General features: G+C 40.5%; 1 protein-coding gene across 17 annotated transcripts in view; it reads left to right on the top strand.

Annotated features, from left to right (window-relative positions):
- Fhit (fragile histidine triad diadenosine triphosphatase) overlaps positions 1 to 19866 on the top strand; it is a 1320449-nt gene that overhangs the window by 560244 nt on the left and 740339 nt on the right. The window contains exon 1 of one of the 17 annotated variants that reach the window (XM_070018849.1): positions 3521 to 3602. The exons of 14 other annotated variants lie outside the window; for them this stretch is intronic. The gene's annotated coding sequence lies outside the window, so the exon portion shown is untranslated. Of the gene's footprint in view, positions 1 to 3520; positions 3603 to 8550; positions 8612 to 8755; positions 8842 to 19866 lie in introns of those variants that run through there. 2 more of the 17 variants (XM_070018850.1, XM_070018851.1) reach the window with 2 other exon arrangements.

Genomic DNA, 19866 nt, shown 5'->3' with positions numbered 1-19866 from the left:
GGGCAACTTGTGCACTTGGATTTTCTAATTTTTGTTGAAATCTGTATCTTGCTTTTAACCTGGGAGAATTTACTCCCTGGAATGGCTCAGAGGTCAGAAACAGGGAATCCCAAGCTCTGTGCTTCCACAAAGTAATCGATAAATAGTTGAATAAACAAATGAAGCAATGAGTGGTGTGTAGTACTTTTTTTTGAAAATAGCATACAGATAATATTTTAACCATATTTACATTTCTATTTTAAGATAGGGATGTACATGTTGACTATATAGTTCTCTCTGTCACAATGTGTGTGTGTGTGTGTGTGTGTGTGTGTGTGTGTCTGTGTGTCTGTGTGTCTGTGTGTCTGTGTCTGTGTCTGGATACAAATATGTAATTAGACCCAGAAGCTATAGGAAATGGAGAAGAAGTATATAGGTTGCCAAATCTTCCAAGCTGCCTGGTAAATGTGTATTAATAGAGTTAGCTCCAGAGGGAAGGTTTTCATGTTTCCATCTCTGTTATGTAGAAAGCCTTTTTCCCATTTACTTTTCTATTTTAAATCTATTCCCCCTGCCCCCCACCGATTGAACCTTTCCGAAAATGTTCCAAGCAGAGAATCTCACCTCTCCTCTCAGTTTGAAAGTAATAACATCTTCACATTTTCATGCCCTTTGCCAAAATAGAGGCCTTTCATTTATGTTTCGCTCTCAATTGAAATAAATTGATTAACGTCATGGAATTGTGTTTCACCACAGACCTTTTGAAACAAAAAGCAGCTTTTCTGATGTGGGAAGGGAACACATGGTCCCAGGTTTCTTCATGCTCCAAGGACTCAGGGGCAAAGGAACTGTTTTATCATTACATGTTATTGAATCCTAAAGAAATACCATGTTTCATTTCTCCCCTTTTGCTTGAGATTTTCCTTGAAGCATTTCCAGACATCATACCCTCAGTGTTTAGTAATCACACAGCTCTCTGTCTCTCTCTGGGACCCCTCTTCCTTCTTTCCCAATATGTCTCTCATATTTTCCATCTCCCCATCTTTTTATTTTGCCATAGGGAGTTTTCTGTACCTTGATTTCCCCTTCATATATATATATATATATATATATATATATATATATACATATATATATTTAATGTTATATTTTACATGGTTTATATTTTTAAAAAATATTTTTGAGTTAACCATACTTCATGCTTCCAATGACCCACTTGCCTCTTTCTTTTTTTTTTTGGTCGGTCGTGGGGCTTGAACACTGGGTTTAGGCCCTGTCCCTCAGCTCTTCAGCTCAAGGCGAGTGCTCTACTGCTTGAGCCACAGTGCCACTTCCAGTTTTCTAGTGGTTTATTGGAGATAAGAATCTCATGGACTTTCCTGCCTGGGCTGGCTTTGAACCGTGATCCTCAGATCTCAGCCTCCTGAGTAGCTAGGATTACAGGCATGAGCCACCGGCGCCCAGCACACTTGCCTCTTATGCTGTTGTTTTCTTTTTCATAGCCTGTTATGTTGGGCCTGGACCCACCCTCATCTGGATTTTGTACTATCATATAGATCCATCTAGAAGAATTTCTATTTTCTGATGGATAATCAACTTAATCTCAAATTAACAAGTGCTGTATGTTTTCAAGTCTTTTCCAAAAATTAAGAGCTTATTTGTAAGTTCCCTTCATAGAGAGTCTGGTGCCAGTTGCTCACTTCTCTTTTGTGTTGTAATCCCACCTTCAATGCTGGAATAGCTGGGATCATGCCTGGTCTCTCAGCCTACATTACAGATTTGTATATCTCAGCAGATGTTGAACCTTGACATCACTTTCTGTTTCCTAATGTGCTTTCCTCATTCCTGTTTCTGTCTGTGTACAGCCAATGCATATTCATGTTCCTACCTATCCTTCTTTAGTTGCTTAAGCCAGTCTGGTGAATCTTTCCTTATTCATATCTTATTCTTATATTTCCTACTCACTGCCTTATCCCATGTTCTTCTGTATAGCCTGTCTTACTTACTAGAAAGTTAAAACCTTTGGAGATTAAGATTTCTAAAAGCTGACCTTCATTTGTTCTTCATTCCTCCAAATGCTTTTCTCTATCCTCTCTACTCTTGAAGCTATCATAAGACAGACATAAACAATGTTACCAACCAAAGGAAGCTCACCATCAACTGATGAGCCCACCTCAGAAATAAGGGGAGGATGATGTGAAGAACCTAATAATAACATGAAGGAGGCAACAATTCATTCTGTCAGGGGGAGAAAGGAAGTCTGTGAGGCTGGGAATGTCTCTACTGAATTTCCTTACCCTGACAGGTAGAAGGAATAAAAGGAGATGCGCAAGGCGCAATGGTAAGACAAGCCAGTAGCTGAGCTTTAAATAAATGGAATAAAGGGAGCTCAGGCTATATTTAAATAAGACGTGTGTGTGTGTGTGTGTGTGTGTGTGTGTGTGTGTGTGTGTGTGTGTGTGTGTGTGTGTGTGTGTGTGTGTGTGTGTGTGTGTGTGTGTGTGTGTGTGTGTGTGTGTGTGTGTGTGTGTGTGTGTGCGCGCGCGCGCGCGCACGTGTGCTGATTCTGAGACTTGAACTTTAGGACCTGGGCCCTGTCCCTAAGCTTTTCTTTTTTTTTTTTTTTTTTTTTTGCTTAAGGCTAGAACTCTACCACTTGCCCCACAGCTCCATTTTTGGTTGTTTGGGTTAACTGGAGATAAGAGTCTCTTGGACTTTCCTACCTTGAATGGCTTCTACTATGCTTAGATCTTAGGCTCCTGAGTAGTTAGAATTACAGGTGTGGGCACCCAGCTGAATAAGATTTTTCTACTCCAAGATAGTAAATTAGACTATCATGTAATCATTGTAAGGATTCTTGTCCAAAGAAGAGTTCTTCCCAATCCTAAAGGTGCCATCATTTCTAGCCCTGTGGTTCTTGATGGGCCTGCAGCAGAATATAGAGCTGACTTGAGCTCCACCATGCCTCCTTTCCATCTGTGTCTGCCTGCCTGCCTGCCTTCCCCGGTCCCATCAGGCTCCATTAGTAGTAGATGGCTTTCAGATGGTGCTCCTGGAAGCTGAGTAGCCACAGTCAGTATTTTCCTCAGGTGTGCTTAAAGCCAGTAGGATCAGCTAGAATAAAAGAAAAGGTGGAAAAAGAAATACAAGAGTGCAACTAACAGTTTGTGATCTAAATCAGGCCTTCTATTGCTTGTTTAAAAAAAAAAATTAGTGGAAAAAGTTCAAAAGCAGAGGTGGAAAAGCATGAGGGGCCTGGGAATGTTTGGAGAATTCCTGTCTCACACTCTTGCCTTTTCTAGTTCTCCCAATTGTTAGAATCATTTTTAAATTGGGAAGTAGAACCCTCATAGTGAAAAGATACCTAAAACACAAATAGAACACACACTGAACTGTTACCAATGAGAGAAACTTCAGTTTTCTTTCTGGACTAGGAAAGGGCACACTCCTCATGACAAGAATAGTCTGACACTCACCTACCCCCACCCCAGCCTTTAATTAGGGACAGCTGCTCTTATCTTCCATTTTCAGAGCCACAGCCAAGAGCTGGATGCCTGCTGCTGCTTCTCCTGCTTCCTGGGACTTCTTCTGTCCCTGCAGGTCAGGCCCCGTCTCAGGATAAGGTAGGTACCCTTTACTTCCCGAGGGAACAAAAGTCTACTCTGGAGACTGCTGGGAAGGACACACATTTCGCAAGGAAACTTTTATAGCATGTGGAAAACTCACGTTCCTCTTTGTTATGGGGCTTCGGTTTGGGCCTCTTCTGTAGAGGAAAAAGTACAGGCAGGAGGTGAAACATTTGTGAGCCAAGCATCTGCTTTTCTGGAAAAATTTAAGTCTAACAGGAGATGAGTTCTTCTGCAGAAGAAGGAAAATGCCAGTATGGAGAGAAATGGCACTAAATCTCCCTCAGACATCCTCAGAGGGTTCGTTGGATCTGAGAAAATGGAAACCTACACTATTTGGGGCTCTGCATCCTAGCAGGGGGACCTGGGTTCCTCACACTTAAGAGCTCTATGTGAATGATTGTTTCCTGAGACCAGGTTTTCTAGCCCCAAGTCAGGCAGTTGTGAGCCTGCCTTTGGTCTTGGACAGATTAGGCCCACCACTTAGTAGCTTTCAGACTTGGGGGTGGGGAGTTTATTTTATTTTATTTTGGGTGGGAATCCCTAAAAAATGAGGATGAGTAAAAGCTACTTTCTGGAACTGCAAAGAGGAGATGATGTGCCTTGTCTAGCATTTAGCAGTCATGCTGCTTTAATAAGAGACAAGTTGTTTTTTGTAGTGATTGAAGACCTGTTCTAGTTGCTGACCACTTGCTCCCAAATGGCCACCCAATTACCTCTTCTTTTAGGTACTTCGGCAATAGCTTATGAAAGAGACATATATATATATATATATATATATATATATATATATATATATATATATATATAGTCTGTTTTTCTGCCTGTATCTATTTGGTGCCAGTCTTGGGGCTTGAATTCAGGGGCTAGGAGCTGTCCCTGAGCTTTTTGCTCAAAGTTAGGGTTCTACAGCTAACCAGAGTTCCACCTCTAGCCTTTTGGCAGTTAATTGGAGATAACAGAGTCACAGATTTTGCTGCTGGGGCTGGCTTTGAACTGTGATCCTCAGATCTCGGCCTCTTGAGTAGCTAGGATTACAGATGTGAGCCACTGGCAATTAATTAATACACTCTTTAAATAGTTGTGCAGAGTTTCATTTCAGTATATCAGTTTCTGTGTACAATGCATCTTGAACAATGCTACCTCTTTATATTTCTTGAGTGAAAAGAAATGATGTGGTAAATCAGACCCTTTCTCCCATTGTGCTTCTTTCCATGAATCTGCTTTAAATTTTGGGTTATATTTTAGGATTTAGGATAGTAGGAGTGGTGCAGAGGGTAGGAAGAAAAACTACAAGGTATGGGTTGCATAGAGAATACTGACAAATTGCACAGTTGGATATCATGATGGTATATATATATAGTGTGTGTGTGTGTGTGTGTGTGTGCGCGTGCGTGCATGTGCATACACACACGCACACACGTGCACATATTTTTTTGGCAATACTGGCAATTTTTGACAATTTTATGGTACAGTCTTTTTTTCTTTTTTTTTTTTTTTTTTCAGGTAAGGGGTAGGTTTATTCAGTAGACCTGCTGGGACCAGGCAAGGTTGGCACTCCACATAGCTGGGAATGGCCCGGGAATGAGAGAGAGCTGGGAAAGAGAGGAAGAGAGAGGAAAGAGCTAGAAAAGAGCAGAGAGAGGTAGAAAAGAGCAGAGAGAGAGAGAGAGAGAGAGAGAGAGAGAGAGAGAGAGAGAGAGAGAGAGAGAGAGAGAGCCCAGTCTTTTTTTCTCATATCTTATTCATAAACATGTCTAGAAGCTAGAAGGTGATAGATATATCCAGTAAATAGAACAAGTATTAATTGGAAATGCAGGTTAATCTACCCATTCATCCATCCTCAGCATGGAGTAATTAAAAAAAAAAAAGAGGAAGTATATGTATATGTGTGCAGAGAAAAAGGTCAGCTGCTGATTCCTTGCCCTGCTTTGAAATTGGAGATTTTTGCTTCTGCTTTTTGCCAAGTGCAAATTGTTAACTTAATTTGTTGATTATTGATAATGTTATATCGAAGTGTTGGTTTCAAGTGACCATAATTTAGAATCAGGACACTATAATCCCTAAAAAAGACTTGGAAAAATCTTTACCATCTAGTTTCCTAATTTGTGTTGAGTAATCACTCGATATAGTATATCTGAAAAGAATTTTGTAGTTAACGAAATACCACAGGTTATAGTCCCCTCTTGAAAATTGCCTTTATTTATATCAGTTAGCCTTCCACCAAATGCTGTAATGCAGAAACCTATGTAGTTTTATCTACGTCTTCCAGAAAAAAAAAAAAACAAACAAACTTGGGAACACACTCTTTTGGTCTAAGCCTTTATTTTAGAAATGAAAAGCAAAGACTAAAGAAATGATTTGCCTCAGTTTGTTAGACAAGGGAGCCTCTTATATTCTATTCCTGTCCTACAAGTCAAACACGATTATCTTGTACTTGAAGGAAGATCTTAAGGAAAAGGAATTCTTCCTCTAATGGACTTTACCTAATAGCTTTTGTTAACTTGCTTTCTGATCTTTTCAACATTTGGTTTTTCAAAGAACCCTCTTTCCAGAGAGGGTACTTAGTAGTATTGCACATTGTATAACCACACAGCTCTATTGTAATTATAATTTTGTTTCTTTTGAATCCCTGAGCTTTCTCTATTCTTTGTAATGCCAGCTTTTCTTTCATTCCCACCCCCAGGACTCCATGCTAACAGAAATGCCACCTTCCTTTGTACTTTATCTTGAACATACCCCAGGTAACCAGCATGAGGACTTGCTTTTTGCTCCCAGAGTATATGCAAATTTCTGTGTACTGTAAAATCTTCCCAAGTTTTCCTCAGAAGCCCAAAGACTTCTGCATAATCTGCTCCTGTAAAAGAAAATTAATTGATACTAATTAATCTTTTTCCCCCTGGATGACAATTTTTTCTTCTTGATCTCAGTGTTGGTAATACATCATTCAAGGTGCTTAATAACAACGTGTGCGTGTGCCACTTATTCACTGGAGTCATTAAGTGCCCAGAGTGTTTTCCCTCACGATGTGCTTGTAGAGCAAAATTGCAGGTCTTGCTTGCCAGTCATCTTTGAGCTACGGTGGCCACTAAGTGTTCTGAGATCTTTGGAACACGTGTGTTCTTCCTCCTTTCTTCCTGGTTGACAGCATTTGTGAATTCACTGTGGTTCTAGCCAACCAATATTTGCCTCTTCCTTGCCCATGCATGTACTAGGATTTTGAGATTTTTAAAAATATAACATGGTTTCTGTTTTCTACAGTTGGTCACTATGGTGAGGGAGAACAAGTACTTATACCTAATCTTGGGTAGTAAGTGTTGTGTTACGCTGCATACAGAGTATTGTGGTGGAGTAGACAGTCAACTCAGAATAGGAAAAAACAAATTCACAAGTGCGTATCCCTTCTAGCCAGGAGCTTCTGAAAAGGCCAGCAAGTTTGGTAACAACTGGGAATGTGATTGATAGGTAAGTTGAGGATTCCTATCCTTTCCAGGTCTCTGCCCAGTCTAACACTCTTGTCTTTATTTCAGATACTCAGGGTATATAGTACAGATCATGAAAGTTCCAGCGTAAGTCTTTCAATGGCCCTTCGGTTGCATTTGTTCCCAGTATGAACATTCTCACCATTTCTGTAGTAGTGCCTGTATTATAAGCTCATGTCTATGTTAAGGATCTGCTCTTTCTTAATATGTGTGTTTTCCATGTAATCTTCACATGGCCTGCAAGTAGCTTTGCTTTCAAAACTTAGTTGAGCATTACAATTACCTGGGTAACTTCACAAATACCTGATGTCTATGTCACTCATCCTCAGAGACTATAATTTAATTGATGAGAGGTTTAGTATGAGCTTTGGTAGTTTTAAAAGACCCCCCCACCCAGGCAAGAGTAAAGAGGTTCTAAAATCAATTGTAGTGATGATTGTATGACTGGGTAAATAAATTAAATCCCACTGAATTTGCACTTTAAATGAGGGAACGGTATGGTATGTGAATATTTCAATAAGGGTATTACTATTTTTGAAGTATGTGTCAGGCATGGTGGCAAATCCTGTATACTAGCACTCAGGGGACTGAGATAGGAGGATCACAAGTCCAGAGCAGCCTGGGCTACAGTGTCTTGAACATATGTAATCCTATGTAACTGATTTCAGAAGCACTTGCCATCAGGTCATAAATGCCCAGAGACCTAGACAAACCAACTAGCTTACCCAGAATCCTACAGCTAACTAGGTGGAATAAAGACCCAGACTATCTGCCAGTGGAGCTCTTTATTTTTTATTTTTTATTGTCAACTACATCATCCTGTTATCTTTAAACATGAGGATGGTTCTGTGTCTCATTCCACAGGCATACATTTGGAGAAATAGTAATGGATTTCCATCCTTGTACACATTCTCACCATGGCACATTATGCAAGCAGTCGATGTAATTTGCAGAATAATTGGCTTTAGAGTAAGATATAGGAATCAGCGTCTTTGGGGACAAAACCCCCAATCTCCAGTTGCTTTCTCGTAGTACTGAAATGAATGAGCCACCTTCCTTCAGGGGCCAGGAGGCATCTTCAGAAATACATAGGAAGAGGAAGATGCTGGTATCAAAGTTATTCATTCAGAAAAAGCAACCATTCTATATCCTGGAACCTGAAAATAGAATTCTATTTAAAAGATGCTGTCTAATGTTACTTTACTCTCTGTCAACCCTTTTCTGAATTTGGATATAAAACATATATAAAAATAGCTCATCTATAATAGCAGAAATGTTTGGGCTTCAGCCACGGAACAGATAGAGCAGATGACAAGCCTGGGAGGGTTTGGCAGACCTGGTTTTACCAGTCCCCGGAAGACACAAAAAGAAAAGAGTTTACAGGAAAGAATCAATTCCTGTCATAAGGAATTGTCATAAGTATGTGTTCTAGAATGAACACTGAAGTCTCCTGGAACAGGGCAGTGACTTTTCCCAGAGAAATGCGTTGTCTCTGACATGTAAAGATGATTGCTGCTGACCTTGGTATGGCTTCTCTTTTTAAGTGTGTGCTTCTTTTATGAATAAAGTTCCAGTTGAAAAGGAGGAGCTCACCTAAGAGCTGAAGAACTCCTTAACAATGCCTTTTCTAGAGGCTGAAGGGTTGCCTTTCAGTGGCAAGTTTAGTTCATTTTGCTTTAATAGTTAGGTGCCGATTATTTCCTAAGGTATGAGAAGTCTACTGACTACGGTACTGCCATGTGTCAGCTAAATGAGTAAGTTATCTTAGGTTTTCACCATTTTGTTTTTGAACTTTGCCTCAAGTGTTTGTCTGTGTTAGTGTTTGTTTTGTTTTAAAATTAGTATTAAATTCCCTTTTGCCTAGATCAATGAGATTCATTGCTCTGGTATTTTTCTCTTAAAGAAAGAACAGGTTAGAATCCAATAGTGAGGGTTAGTAAAGGAACTAGATGGTGTGGTATTTTACCATACGTCATCTCTGGGACTTGGTGGAAGGGTATGAGCATATGCCCATTTGCATGACCATATCCTACTCTTAGATTTTTAGTTGCTCCTTCATATTTCTACCTGTCAGTAACTTATTAGCATGACTGATTTGCATTTCTTATAAAACATATTCAGAGAATAACCATTTCTACCAAGAACCATGTCACTAGGATAGGTATTCATCATTTATTCCTGTTTTACCTCTGAAAGTCTTTTAACTAGATGGGCAAAAAGCATTCTTGCTGAGCTACTCCATTCTTTATTCCGCATCCAGATAATTTCATTTCTTCAAAATTTCATACCCCCTGTCCTGAAAACTGCTTAGCATTTCAATAACAAAAGTACTTAAATGGTGTAATCTCTTATTTCTCTTTATTTTATCTGTTATTCATTTCTGTCTTGTCACCTGCAACTCCATGGTCCTCTTATATTTTGGCCCAGCTTGCCCAAAGACCTGAAATTTATATTATTTACCATGTCATTCTTATCTTCCAGGTCAGAAAATGAGGCCTGCCACCTGCCTCTTCTTTCCCATAGCCGTAAAATGTATTGCTTAACATATTAGTTATTGAATAAAATAAGGTGCAGTTACTATAAGACAGATTGACCATGAATTCCATGATGACAGGGCCATTTTCTTTTTATTAATCATTGCTTCTTCAAGCATCAAACACAGGGATAGCATGCACATGGTAGAAGTTTAACAAATAAACAAGAACTCAAGCTAAAAGTATGAAAGGCAAGTTTATAATAATGAAAAGTTCATCAGGTTATTACTAGTCAACTAGTGGGGGCTTTAATTATGGAGTCTTATGATCATTTCCTTTATGTTCACTCTTTATTTTAATAAAGATAAACTATTTTCTAGACTCTTAACAGTCCAGGTAATAAAAGGTAGAGGGTATTTTGACATTAAGTAGTAATATTTTATATTCTTTTACTTTCACAGACTTGTTTTGCTTTTTTTCTTTCTACTGGCAAGAAGCTACTAAAGATTGCATCATTTGGTAGGAAGCCATTATTCAGTGATACATTTGAGCATGTGTATAGGTATTTCAGAGAGAGAATGAGACATCAGTCCATCTATCTCCAGCTCTCATTTTTATTTGAATGTTATGTCCCTGAGTTGCCTTTTCGAGTCACATTGGATAATGACGAACATTTTTGTTCATTTCTATGAGAAGAATTGGACTGTTCACCTGTCCTCTGTCCAAAAGGTTATTGTAGATCTGTTCATTTCAACTTCCTTGATAGAGAGGTTTTTTTCTTCTTCCCATTGTCTGAGGTTTGGAAAGAAATGGCTCAAATAGTCTTTGACTAGTTCTTTTTCTATCAATGGCAATGTGTGAGGACTGCACTCTGTAACTTGGTTGTAACTGGTGTAATCATAGAAGGAAAGGGAATGAGAAAAGGAATGAACTTTGAACATTATCCATAAGAATGGGTTCATGGTCCAGGTGCTTTGAAAGAATAGCTCCCTCAGCTCTTGGTCCTAGGTGTTGGCTTTGTTCTTTGTTTCCAGTGAATAAGGAGAGATGACTCTTATACAGATGCTACCTTTAATATCTATCTGAGTGGTAATTTGATGCTTAATATCTATCTGGATCTCAGGGCTTTAAGGCATCCTATTATGTTAGTTTGGTTTCATGTGTAACAGTAAAAGGTATGAGTTAGGCCCTTATAGATGCTTTAATCAGAGTTTGAATTCTAGAGATAGAGAAATAGAAACATTCAACAAAGACTTCTACTGCGTGCTTAACTGATGTTTGTTGAGTACCTACCATTTTCCTGGCTAATAGGATGAGATGAAAAATCTTACTCCTTTCTAAGGAAGGAACTTTTTGCTCTAGTCTCTGGTTTTGTGTCTTTGCCTTTCTTTGCTCTATCCCTGTCAGACACATAGATCCTCCTTCCATAAACGTACACGTTTTGCTGCCTGTGTACATCCTGGTTTCTAGCAGGCCTAGGCTTGTGTGCTACTAGAAGAAAGTTCACTATTTAAAAGTGGAAAAGGGTCTCTAACCTCTCCTCTCCTCTCTGCAACTTGCCTATTCTGTGAATAGAATCCTCCTTAATTTCCACATGATGAACAAGCAGGCAAGGCCTACCTAGTTCTTCCCAGTTCAGTACTGTAAAAGGAAAATGGAGGAGCCTCATCAAACAAACAACAACAACAACAAAGACCACAAGGCTTCAATATAGGATTGCAAACTGCCATCCAAGAAAATATACAAGTGAGGAGGAGTTGACCTTCCCCCCAAAGTCATCAGTCTTGAGAGACTAGTTGTTTTCCAAAAAACAAGACTGTTTTGCAAATCCACAAGACTAAGTTTTGCAAGATTGCCCTTCCCTTTGTCCTGTTTTGCAAATGGTTAAATTTCAAATGTTCATTTTGCAAGAACACAGGGAACCCCCCCCCAAAAAAAGTCAATTCAAGTGTTATTGCTACATAAAAGTACCTGATTTCTAACCCTAGTTACAGAAACATTGATCTATCAGACAATGCCAGTGATCATTTACTGTAAAAGTAAGATCCACAATCCCAAAACAGAATGAAACTCCCTGGGCTTCAAGCCCACTTTGGCTTGAGTTTTGTCTCTTGCTTTGTTCTATCCTCTCAATAAAATTTTCCCTGGCCTCATATTTTATCTTGAATCTGAGGTCATCAGTAGTGGCTGACTTCTGGTCATGAAAGAGGGAATTCAGTGATGCCATTTCCCCTTGACTGAGGGAGACTGGCACTAGGGACCTTGGTCTTCACTGTGGTGAGGAGGGAATTGGGAGACCCATTTTGGTTTCTGACCTGAGCCAAGTTATTTAGAGATTGCTTGTAGAATTCCTAGAGACAAATGGGAACTGCTTGGCCATCTATAAGCTGTTCTTGCCTCCCCTGGCTGGTTAGGTTTACTTGTAGAGGTAGGTTGTTGGAGAATGCAAACTACTGACAACATTCTCTGCCTTCAAGGAAGCCATGTTCTAGTATGGTGGTAGGCTGTGTATTTGGACTGTGTCCTGGATGCTATAGATAAAAACAGTATCACTATTAGATTGAGAGTTCTTTTTGTGCAACAGATTGTGTGATTGATAATTATGAGGAGGGAAGACGGTTGATAGGAGCTATTGTTGTGTATCTTGTTGGTATACTTATAAACTATTAATCATTTCCTCATCACAGAATACCATGTCACATTTCCTTTCATATAAAATCTCACTGTTTGTAATTTACTTCTAATATGTATAAATTGTACAGGCTACTAAAAAGAATAAATTTCTACAAAGGTGATTAAACCATAAACAGAAATATTCAGGGATAAGGAATTACAGGAATTATATCAAAACAAAGAATTGAATTAGATCAAGCTTTCTCACAAAGCAATAGGAAATCAAATGTGTTTTGCATCATTATGCAAAAACTGTAATGTCGCTTTTTGGATATTACCATTTTCAACAGGAATGAACTTTTGCAGTGTAAAGTCTGCCTTGGCAGTGCATGGCAGTGGAGGTGAAGGCCTCTGGGAGGTACGGTTCAGATGCCAGGATGCAGCTGAAGGTGGGCGGGGCCTCACAGTGGTGAGAGTATAACACCTTCCCCCCTCCTGAAAGTAGTACCTAGACCGTGGGGAAATGGCTTCTGTCTCTGTCCAGGAGGATCGCAGTGTCCCAAGGTGTTATATAGTATGAGAGAGCTTCCAGAGTGACTTTACCCAGAGAACAGGCAGGAGCTCCTTGGCCTGCAGCTGGAGCTTCTCTTTGTGGCCCCATTGTCTTCCTACTAATGGCAACACCACCACCTAAACCTCACCCACCTTCTTTCTTGCCCCTCCTCCCCTGTCCATCCCTCCCTTGGTGGAAGCTACCTTTATTTTGGTTTTATTAGCTGCCATCTGGAACCTTTGGGAGCTGTTATCCTGAAACATCTGTACTGGACTTCCTAAACAGAGCTCTGGCCTGTCCTGTAGTTTGACATGCCTAGGACAAGAGAAGAAAAGACATCTGTGGTGATAAGAAGGTGTTTTTCATGGCTGCCAGGACCCAAACACTCCAACATGCTTACAGTAGGCATAAACAATAGAAGCAGAGCTAGAGAAGAATTCAGACTTTAACGGTTTTACAGGTTGGCTTCTTAAAGATTTGAGGCATGTTTCCTCTCATGTTCTCGAGCTTGAGATTTAGCAGCCTCTCGCATATGCTTTCTACTCCACCAAGAGTAGTGGGGTGGGCTGGGAAGGTGGCTCAGTGGTAGAGTGCTTGCCTCCCATGCATGAGGCCCTGGGTTCGATTCCTCAGCACCACATCAGCAGAAAAAAGCCAGAAGTGGCACTGTGGCTCAAGTGGTAGGACACTAGAATTGAGCTGAAGAGCTGAGGGACAGCGCCTAGGCCCAGAGTTCAGCTCCCATGACCAACAATTAAAAAAAAAAAAGAGTAGCAGAGAAAGCAAGATGGATATTATTAAGCACTGAGGTAGGTAAGAGATCTCTTTTAGGGCAGCTTTTAAGGGCCTCAATATTACTGTTAGGTTTTTAAAGAGGCTGCCAGCGAGAACACCACCGCACATGTGGTATTCAGGTAAGGGGTAGGTTTATTCATCGGGCTAGGTTGGCACTCCACGTGGCTGGGAAAGAGGGCGTCTGGTCCCTGGCCATGCCTTACCTAGGGTAGGGGCAGGGGAAGTTGTGGCCAGGTAAAGGGAGGTGGGACCAGGTAGGGGAGATGGGAACAGGTGGGAGAAAGGAGTGGCCTCAGTGAGTGTGACCTCTTCAGGTGTGCCAGTTGTCTAGGTACTGGGCGGAGACTGGGCTGGGAAAAAGGTAGAATCTGCTCGCCATCCGCCATCCAAGGGAGTGGACCTTACAATTACATTGTCCATTGTCCTCTAAAGTGAAAGAGAGCAACCTGAGTGGGACCATCATTAAAGAGATCATACAACCTGATTAACTGAGAACTGTTGGAAAAGTGCATTTGGCCAAATCAAAGGCAAGAAGGGTAATCTGAGCAGCCGCAACCAGAAAAATGTCATGGGGGAATTTAGCTGTGACAGAGAGCATTCCACAGTGAATGTATGCTTCACTTCGTTTCTGTGACAGTGACACATCTTTTGTAATCCTTTCTAAATACACCCTCAAAATAGGTTGGTTTTTCTTTTCTTTGTGCTGAGTTTCATAGAAATAAGTACCCCTAGGGAAAATTTTGTCTTTTCTTCCCCCAGTCCATATTAATTCTCTGTACAGTTAAAAAAATTAATACTACTGTGGATTTCCAGAAGTTGCTAATTAGTAAGAAGCTTGACATTTACTCATATAAAACTGTGACTAAACCCACTAATTTAAAAATTATGTCATAATCAGAATGTTCCCATGGAAGCTGGAAGTCCAAAGAAAAATGTGGTCTTTAGATATTTATTAACAAGGTGATTACTCAGAGGATTACCATAGGATATTATTTCACAGCCAGAAGTTTATTATTCATGTTCCTAAGTGAAAGAGCTGAGATTATAAAAGATCAAAATTTTTCAGAATAATGTGTGTATGTGTGTTTGTGTCTGTGATAACACACGGTATTTCAATCCTTAATCTGAAATGGATGGAAACATCTCAAGGCTCTTATGAAAGGTTTCTAAAGGGGCTGGGAATGTGGCTTCATGGTAGATTGTTTGCCTAGCATGCATGAAGCCGTGGATTTGATTCCTCAGTACCACCTAAACACAAAAGCCAGAAGTAGTGCTGCAGCTCAAGTGGTAGAGTGCTAGCCTTGAGCAAAAGAAGCTCAGGCACAGTTTTAGACCCTGAGTTCAAGCCCCAGAACTGGCAAAAAAAAAAAAAAAGGAAGTTTCTACAGCCTACAACTGAGATAAAAAAAAAATAGTATTGTCTTGTCACGTGGCAATTCCAGTCATTGGTAATAACTATCTTAAAAGCTCTTTTAAGAAAAGGGTTGGTGCCAGGGCTCAGTGGTTCACGCCTTTAATCCTAGCTGCTCAGGTGGCTGAGATCTGAGGTTCACAGGCAGGAAAGTCCCTGAGACTGTGAGACTCTTATCTACAATTAATCACCAGAAAACCAGAAGTGGCCCTGTGGCTCAAGTGGTAGAGTGCTTGCCTTGAGCGGAAGAGCTGAGGGACAGCGCCCAGGCCCAGAGTTCAAGCCCATGACTGACAAAAAAAAAAAGAAGAAGAAGAAGAAGAAGGGTGTTGGTAGTGAAGTGAAGAGGCTGAATCTAAGGAACTTCTCATAGCCATCCTGGGGCCTCTTGCTGGGTGGAGGGAGCTTTCCACCCAGTGCTGAAAAGTCTAGAGGTGAGAGAAGCCATTCACTGGATCAGATGTCTAGCTCAGGGTGAGTTAGGAGAACTCTGCTTCAGAGAAATGTAGATGTCCTAGCTGTAGGAAAGGTTTAAATGGCTTGAACCCCCTGCCTCTGAGTATCCTTTAAGACTTCCCCAGATGGAAAGGCTGAGGTGTATCTTCCCTAGATGGAAAAGAAAAGTTCTGCTGGTACCTGAGCTTGTACCTGAGTATGTCCATATAAGGTCTGCTTTCGTTAAGGCTTGGTCTCTACCCCAGCATGTAGATTTTGTCTTGAAAAACTTTGTGTAAATTCTATTCTGGGCTGCAGATCTTTGAGACAAGAGTCCATCTGCTGACACTGGCCTTTTAATAAAGACTCCCCATTTGGCCTCTAAAGATGGGGCTTTCTTTGTTTTCTTGTGATTGGATTTGCATCTGACATACCTTACAACAATAGCACATGCCTATCATGCCAGCACTTGGAAAGCTAAGTCAGGAGAACCTTGAATTTTAGACCACTTTGGGCTGCCAGGTGAGATCCTATTTTATAAAGCCAGAAAACAAAACAATAGTAACAACAAAACCTCAATTCATTCCTTAGGGCTAAGGATATAGTTCAGTGTGCCTAGCATGTAACAGCCTAGATTTGATCCCTAACACCACAAGAAAACAAATAATACATATAAAAAGCGGGTCCTGAGAACATGACTTAGTTGATTCGCAATGTCTCTCCTGACCGTAGGAGATAGAAGCTATGGCATTCATGTCAAGCATGGGTCCTTTGGACAGAGAGCCGAGCTTATCAATCCATCCTCCTCTCTTCACTGCAGTTCTGAGCTCAGGCAAGGAAAATGTTTTCCCTGGACTCTGTGGTCAGAGGAGTGAATAATATCATCATAGAACTCTAAGGAGCCTGGTGAGCAAAACTCTGACCTGGACCTTGAAACAGCTTCTTGCGGCCATGTGTGAGTACCAGACAGGAAAGCAGGTCAGGGAGATGACAGGAAAGTCATTGAGGGTATGTTTTCCTGCTAGAGAGCAGCACAGGGCAAGGGCTGTACTGCACGCCTCTGTCTTGTCAGCAGCAAGTCCCAGTGCTGCTTGGAGCCTGTGCTGTGGTACACAAAGGCAGGGACTACAAAGGTAGGAGTTAAGTTGTACCAACAAAGGCTCTGTCCCAGCGGGGTTCTTGGAACAGGGGTCATCCAAACAAGATCACTTGCAACGGAGAGGAAACATTGCAAGAGGGGGAGAAAATTAAATTTTGTTTGTTGTTTTTTCAAAACAGGATGACCCTTCCTTGTGTTTATCATTAAATGAAGATTCAAATGTATGGGTTACGAATAGCTGCCATATGAAATATGATTTTTAAAAACCAGCGTATTTAAGTCTACAGAGCTCAGAGCTTTCTTGCTGGGAGAACACGCCTTATTGTTTTGCTTGGACTCCAAATCCATTTTTCAGCAATACATTTATACTTAATTAGTGATCGTTTGTCAGCCTTTTAATTATTATGTTGTGCTTCTCAGCCCCACTTGGCACTGAGAGTTGCCACAAATTACAGATAGCAACAGTACACACTGAAAGTGGACTTGCTCCCTCCTTAAGGGCTTCTCTGATATCATGAGCCAATCAAGAGAGCAAATGAGACAGAACTATATAGAGGACAGCCTGATGGTTCCCTTTGCCTGCCCCTTTGGCCCCTTGAGACCTGGCAGAACCAACCTGTGGGTGCTGAGTAAACATACTCAGTAAACCAGGAAGGGTCTGTAAAAAGTGGTAACTGCAGAACTACACTTGAAGATGAATTTCCTTCTTGACATTATGTCCTGATTTTATAATTTATATATATATATATATATATACACACACACACATATACATATATAGTATATATATGTATAGGTATATGTATATTTGTATATATACATATTCATGTGTCCTGGATACACACATACATACATATATATATACACATAGAGATAGTTATACATATATCTACATAAATATGTATTATAATATGTACATATATATAAAATATTCTTCTGTTACTGATCATCTACCAGTATGCAGACATTTGGGTGATCATTTAAATTCAAGTTCAGCATGTGATGTGTATGTATATTGATCTTAGTATAGAGCTGGCCACTCTCACATACCCTGGGTACAAATAAATCACAACTCCACTCTTTGCTTCCTATTTGAACTTGGACAAATGACTTCAGTTCTCCGTGGTTTGTTTTGTTTTTGTAAAATCAGAATGATAAAATACCTTGCAAGGCAACGGTCAGGATTAAAGGACATATTTGCATAAAGCATTTGACTTAATGTCTCATCTATCAGAAGGGCTCTGAGAATATTAGCTCTAATCATTACTATGATTAACAAATGCTGATTTTTAAATAAGCCCGTGCACAACTTCTACACTCTGATTATCAGTGGGAAGTATCCATGTCCTTGCTGCAGGCATTTAAAAATACTGATAACCTAGCTGGGCACAGGTGGCTCATGCCCGTAATCCTAGCTACTCAGAAGGCTGAGATCTGAGGATCATAATTCAAAGCCAGCCCAGGCAAAGAAAAATCCCCGAGACACTTACCTCCAATTAACCACTCAAAACCTTGAAGTGGAGCTGTGTCTTAAAGTGGTAGAACACTAGCCTTCAGCAAAAAAAAAAAAAAAAAAAAAAAACTCTCAGGGACAAAACCCAGGCCCTGAGTTTAAGCCCTACAACTGACCAAAAGAAAATACTGATACCTGTCCCTCCCCTCCACCCTATGTACTATTTTACAAATGACTTCTTTTTGCCATATAAAACTGAAAAAGATGAGTACCTTTGCCCTGACTAGGTACTTCATTGTGTTTAGGAGAAAGTAGCTACTGAGGACTTTAGGGGAGTTGCATGGTTGGTCATGTGACGCCCCTGCTGCTTATCTGTACCATCAGCCTCTGTCACCTTCAAGGTGAGCTACTCCACAGTGGAGTAGCTGCCTAGCCCAAAGCAGTGCTTGGTGGCTACTTTGTTTTAATCTCTTACTTAGTCAAAAGTGACCTTGATCAAGTCTCTTGATTTTCTATGGGTTTGTTTTCTTTCCATAACTACACTACACGTGTGTTTAAATGAACTTATACAGGTCAAGTCCTAGTGTCATCCTTAGCACATGTTGAGTACCCAATGCTTATTCATCACCTTTGGTACAAGGTTCTTGCTGTTAAGGAAGGTTATCATGCCCAGGAAGAGAGATTTTCAGTCATTCCTGTTGTCCCTTATTAACTATGATGACATCTTTGTCATTGTTTCCTGGGGCTAAGCTGGAGCAGCTCATCTTTCCTTTTCTATCTCCTGACTTTTGTTAGGTGCTGGCAAAGTTTTATAGATGTCAATTAGTGTTTAGCTAGCACCTTGTGAGTGGAGTCAATATTTTACTCCCCCACCCCCTTCAAGGAAGGTTTGTCTATAAACAGATCACCTGATGGCTGCAAGAGACTCATTTTTTCCCTTGAGGTTACCAGATCTAAAGTAGTAGTAAAAACATGACCAATTAGTTTTCCTTTTGAGAAATCTCAGCCCTAGACAGCCCTGATACAAGTGAAGAAGAGGACAAAGGAAGAAACAGTATGGTATTATTATTAGGGAGGTAATAGTCAGTATGTAAATGAGTGCAACCACACAGGAAAGCAGTTTTGAGTCAGTGTGAATCATAAGACCAAAGTGAATGCATAATAACCACCCTGCTCTCCTGCCAAAGCTTGCCTGCAGACAGAGGCATCCCACCTGGCTTCAACAATGGAGTCATGTGACAGGATTCAGGTGTGGGTCTCTGTCTGCAAGCTTGTTAGTGTTTCACGTTGCTCATCAGTAGGCAGCTGGAGTCTCATTACTGTTCAAAAGAGTAAGCTAATAATTAAAAGTTTTGCATTTCCAAATGGTGACAAATAGAATGAAGAGGTAATAAGATGGGCAGAGTTGGAGATCCCCTGACGAGTGCCTATCATGGTGAGAGGATGGAGAAATGAAAAACCCACGTGGAAAAAAGAAAAAAAAACACACAAAAAAACCCCTGCCATTGTCACTTCCTGAGCCAATGAACACTGTTACCTATCTGTGATTCGGGGAAGTGGGAAGGCATTTGTAAGGCTATGAAAGAGCAGAATTGTAGGGAACCCTAGATAATTCTGGGATGCAAAATTTATGATGGCAGGTCCATGGTCAAGATTTGACTAATTTCAATTTGATTTGTTTTGGGATTTCAACTGAGGGCTTTGCATTGGGAAAGCCACACTCTCAGCCCTTTCTGCTTTGAATATTTTTGAGATAGAGTTTCACATTTATGCTTGGGTTAATCTAGACTCTGCTCCTCCTATTTGTACTTCTCATATAGTCAGGATGATAGATGAACCCAATCATAGCTCTAGCTTTTACTGGTTGAGATGAGGATCGTGTGAAATTTTTCTGCTTGGGCTGGTTTTAAACAGAGATTCTCGCACTCTCTCCACTACTTAGGATT

The sequence above is a fragment of the Dipodomys merriami genome, unplaced genomic scaffold (assembly GCF_024711535.1).
Source record: "Dipodomys merriami isolate MVZ:Mamm:240054 unplaced genomic scaffold, mDipMer1.0.p SCAF_13, whole genome shotgun sequence".
NCBI lineage: Eukaryota > Metazoa > Chordata > Mammalia > Rodentia > Heteromyidae > Dipodomys > Dipodomys merriami.
Note: the sequence above shows the minus strand (reverse complement) of the source record. Positions and strands in the feature narration are given on the sequence as shown.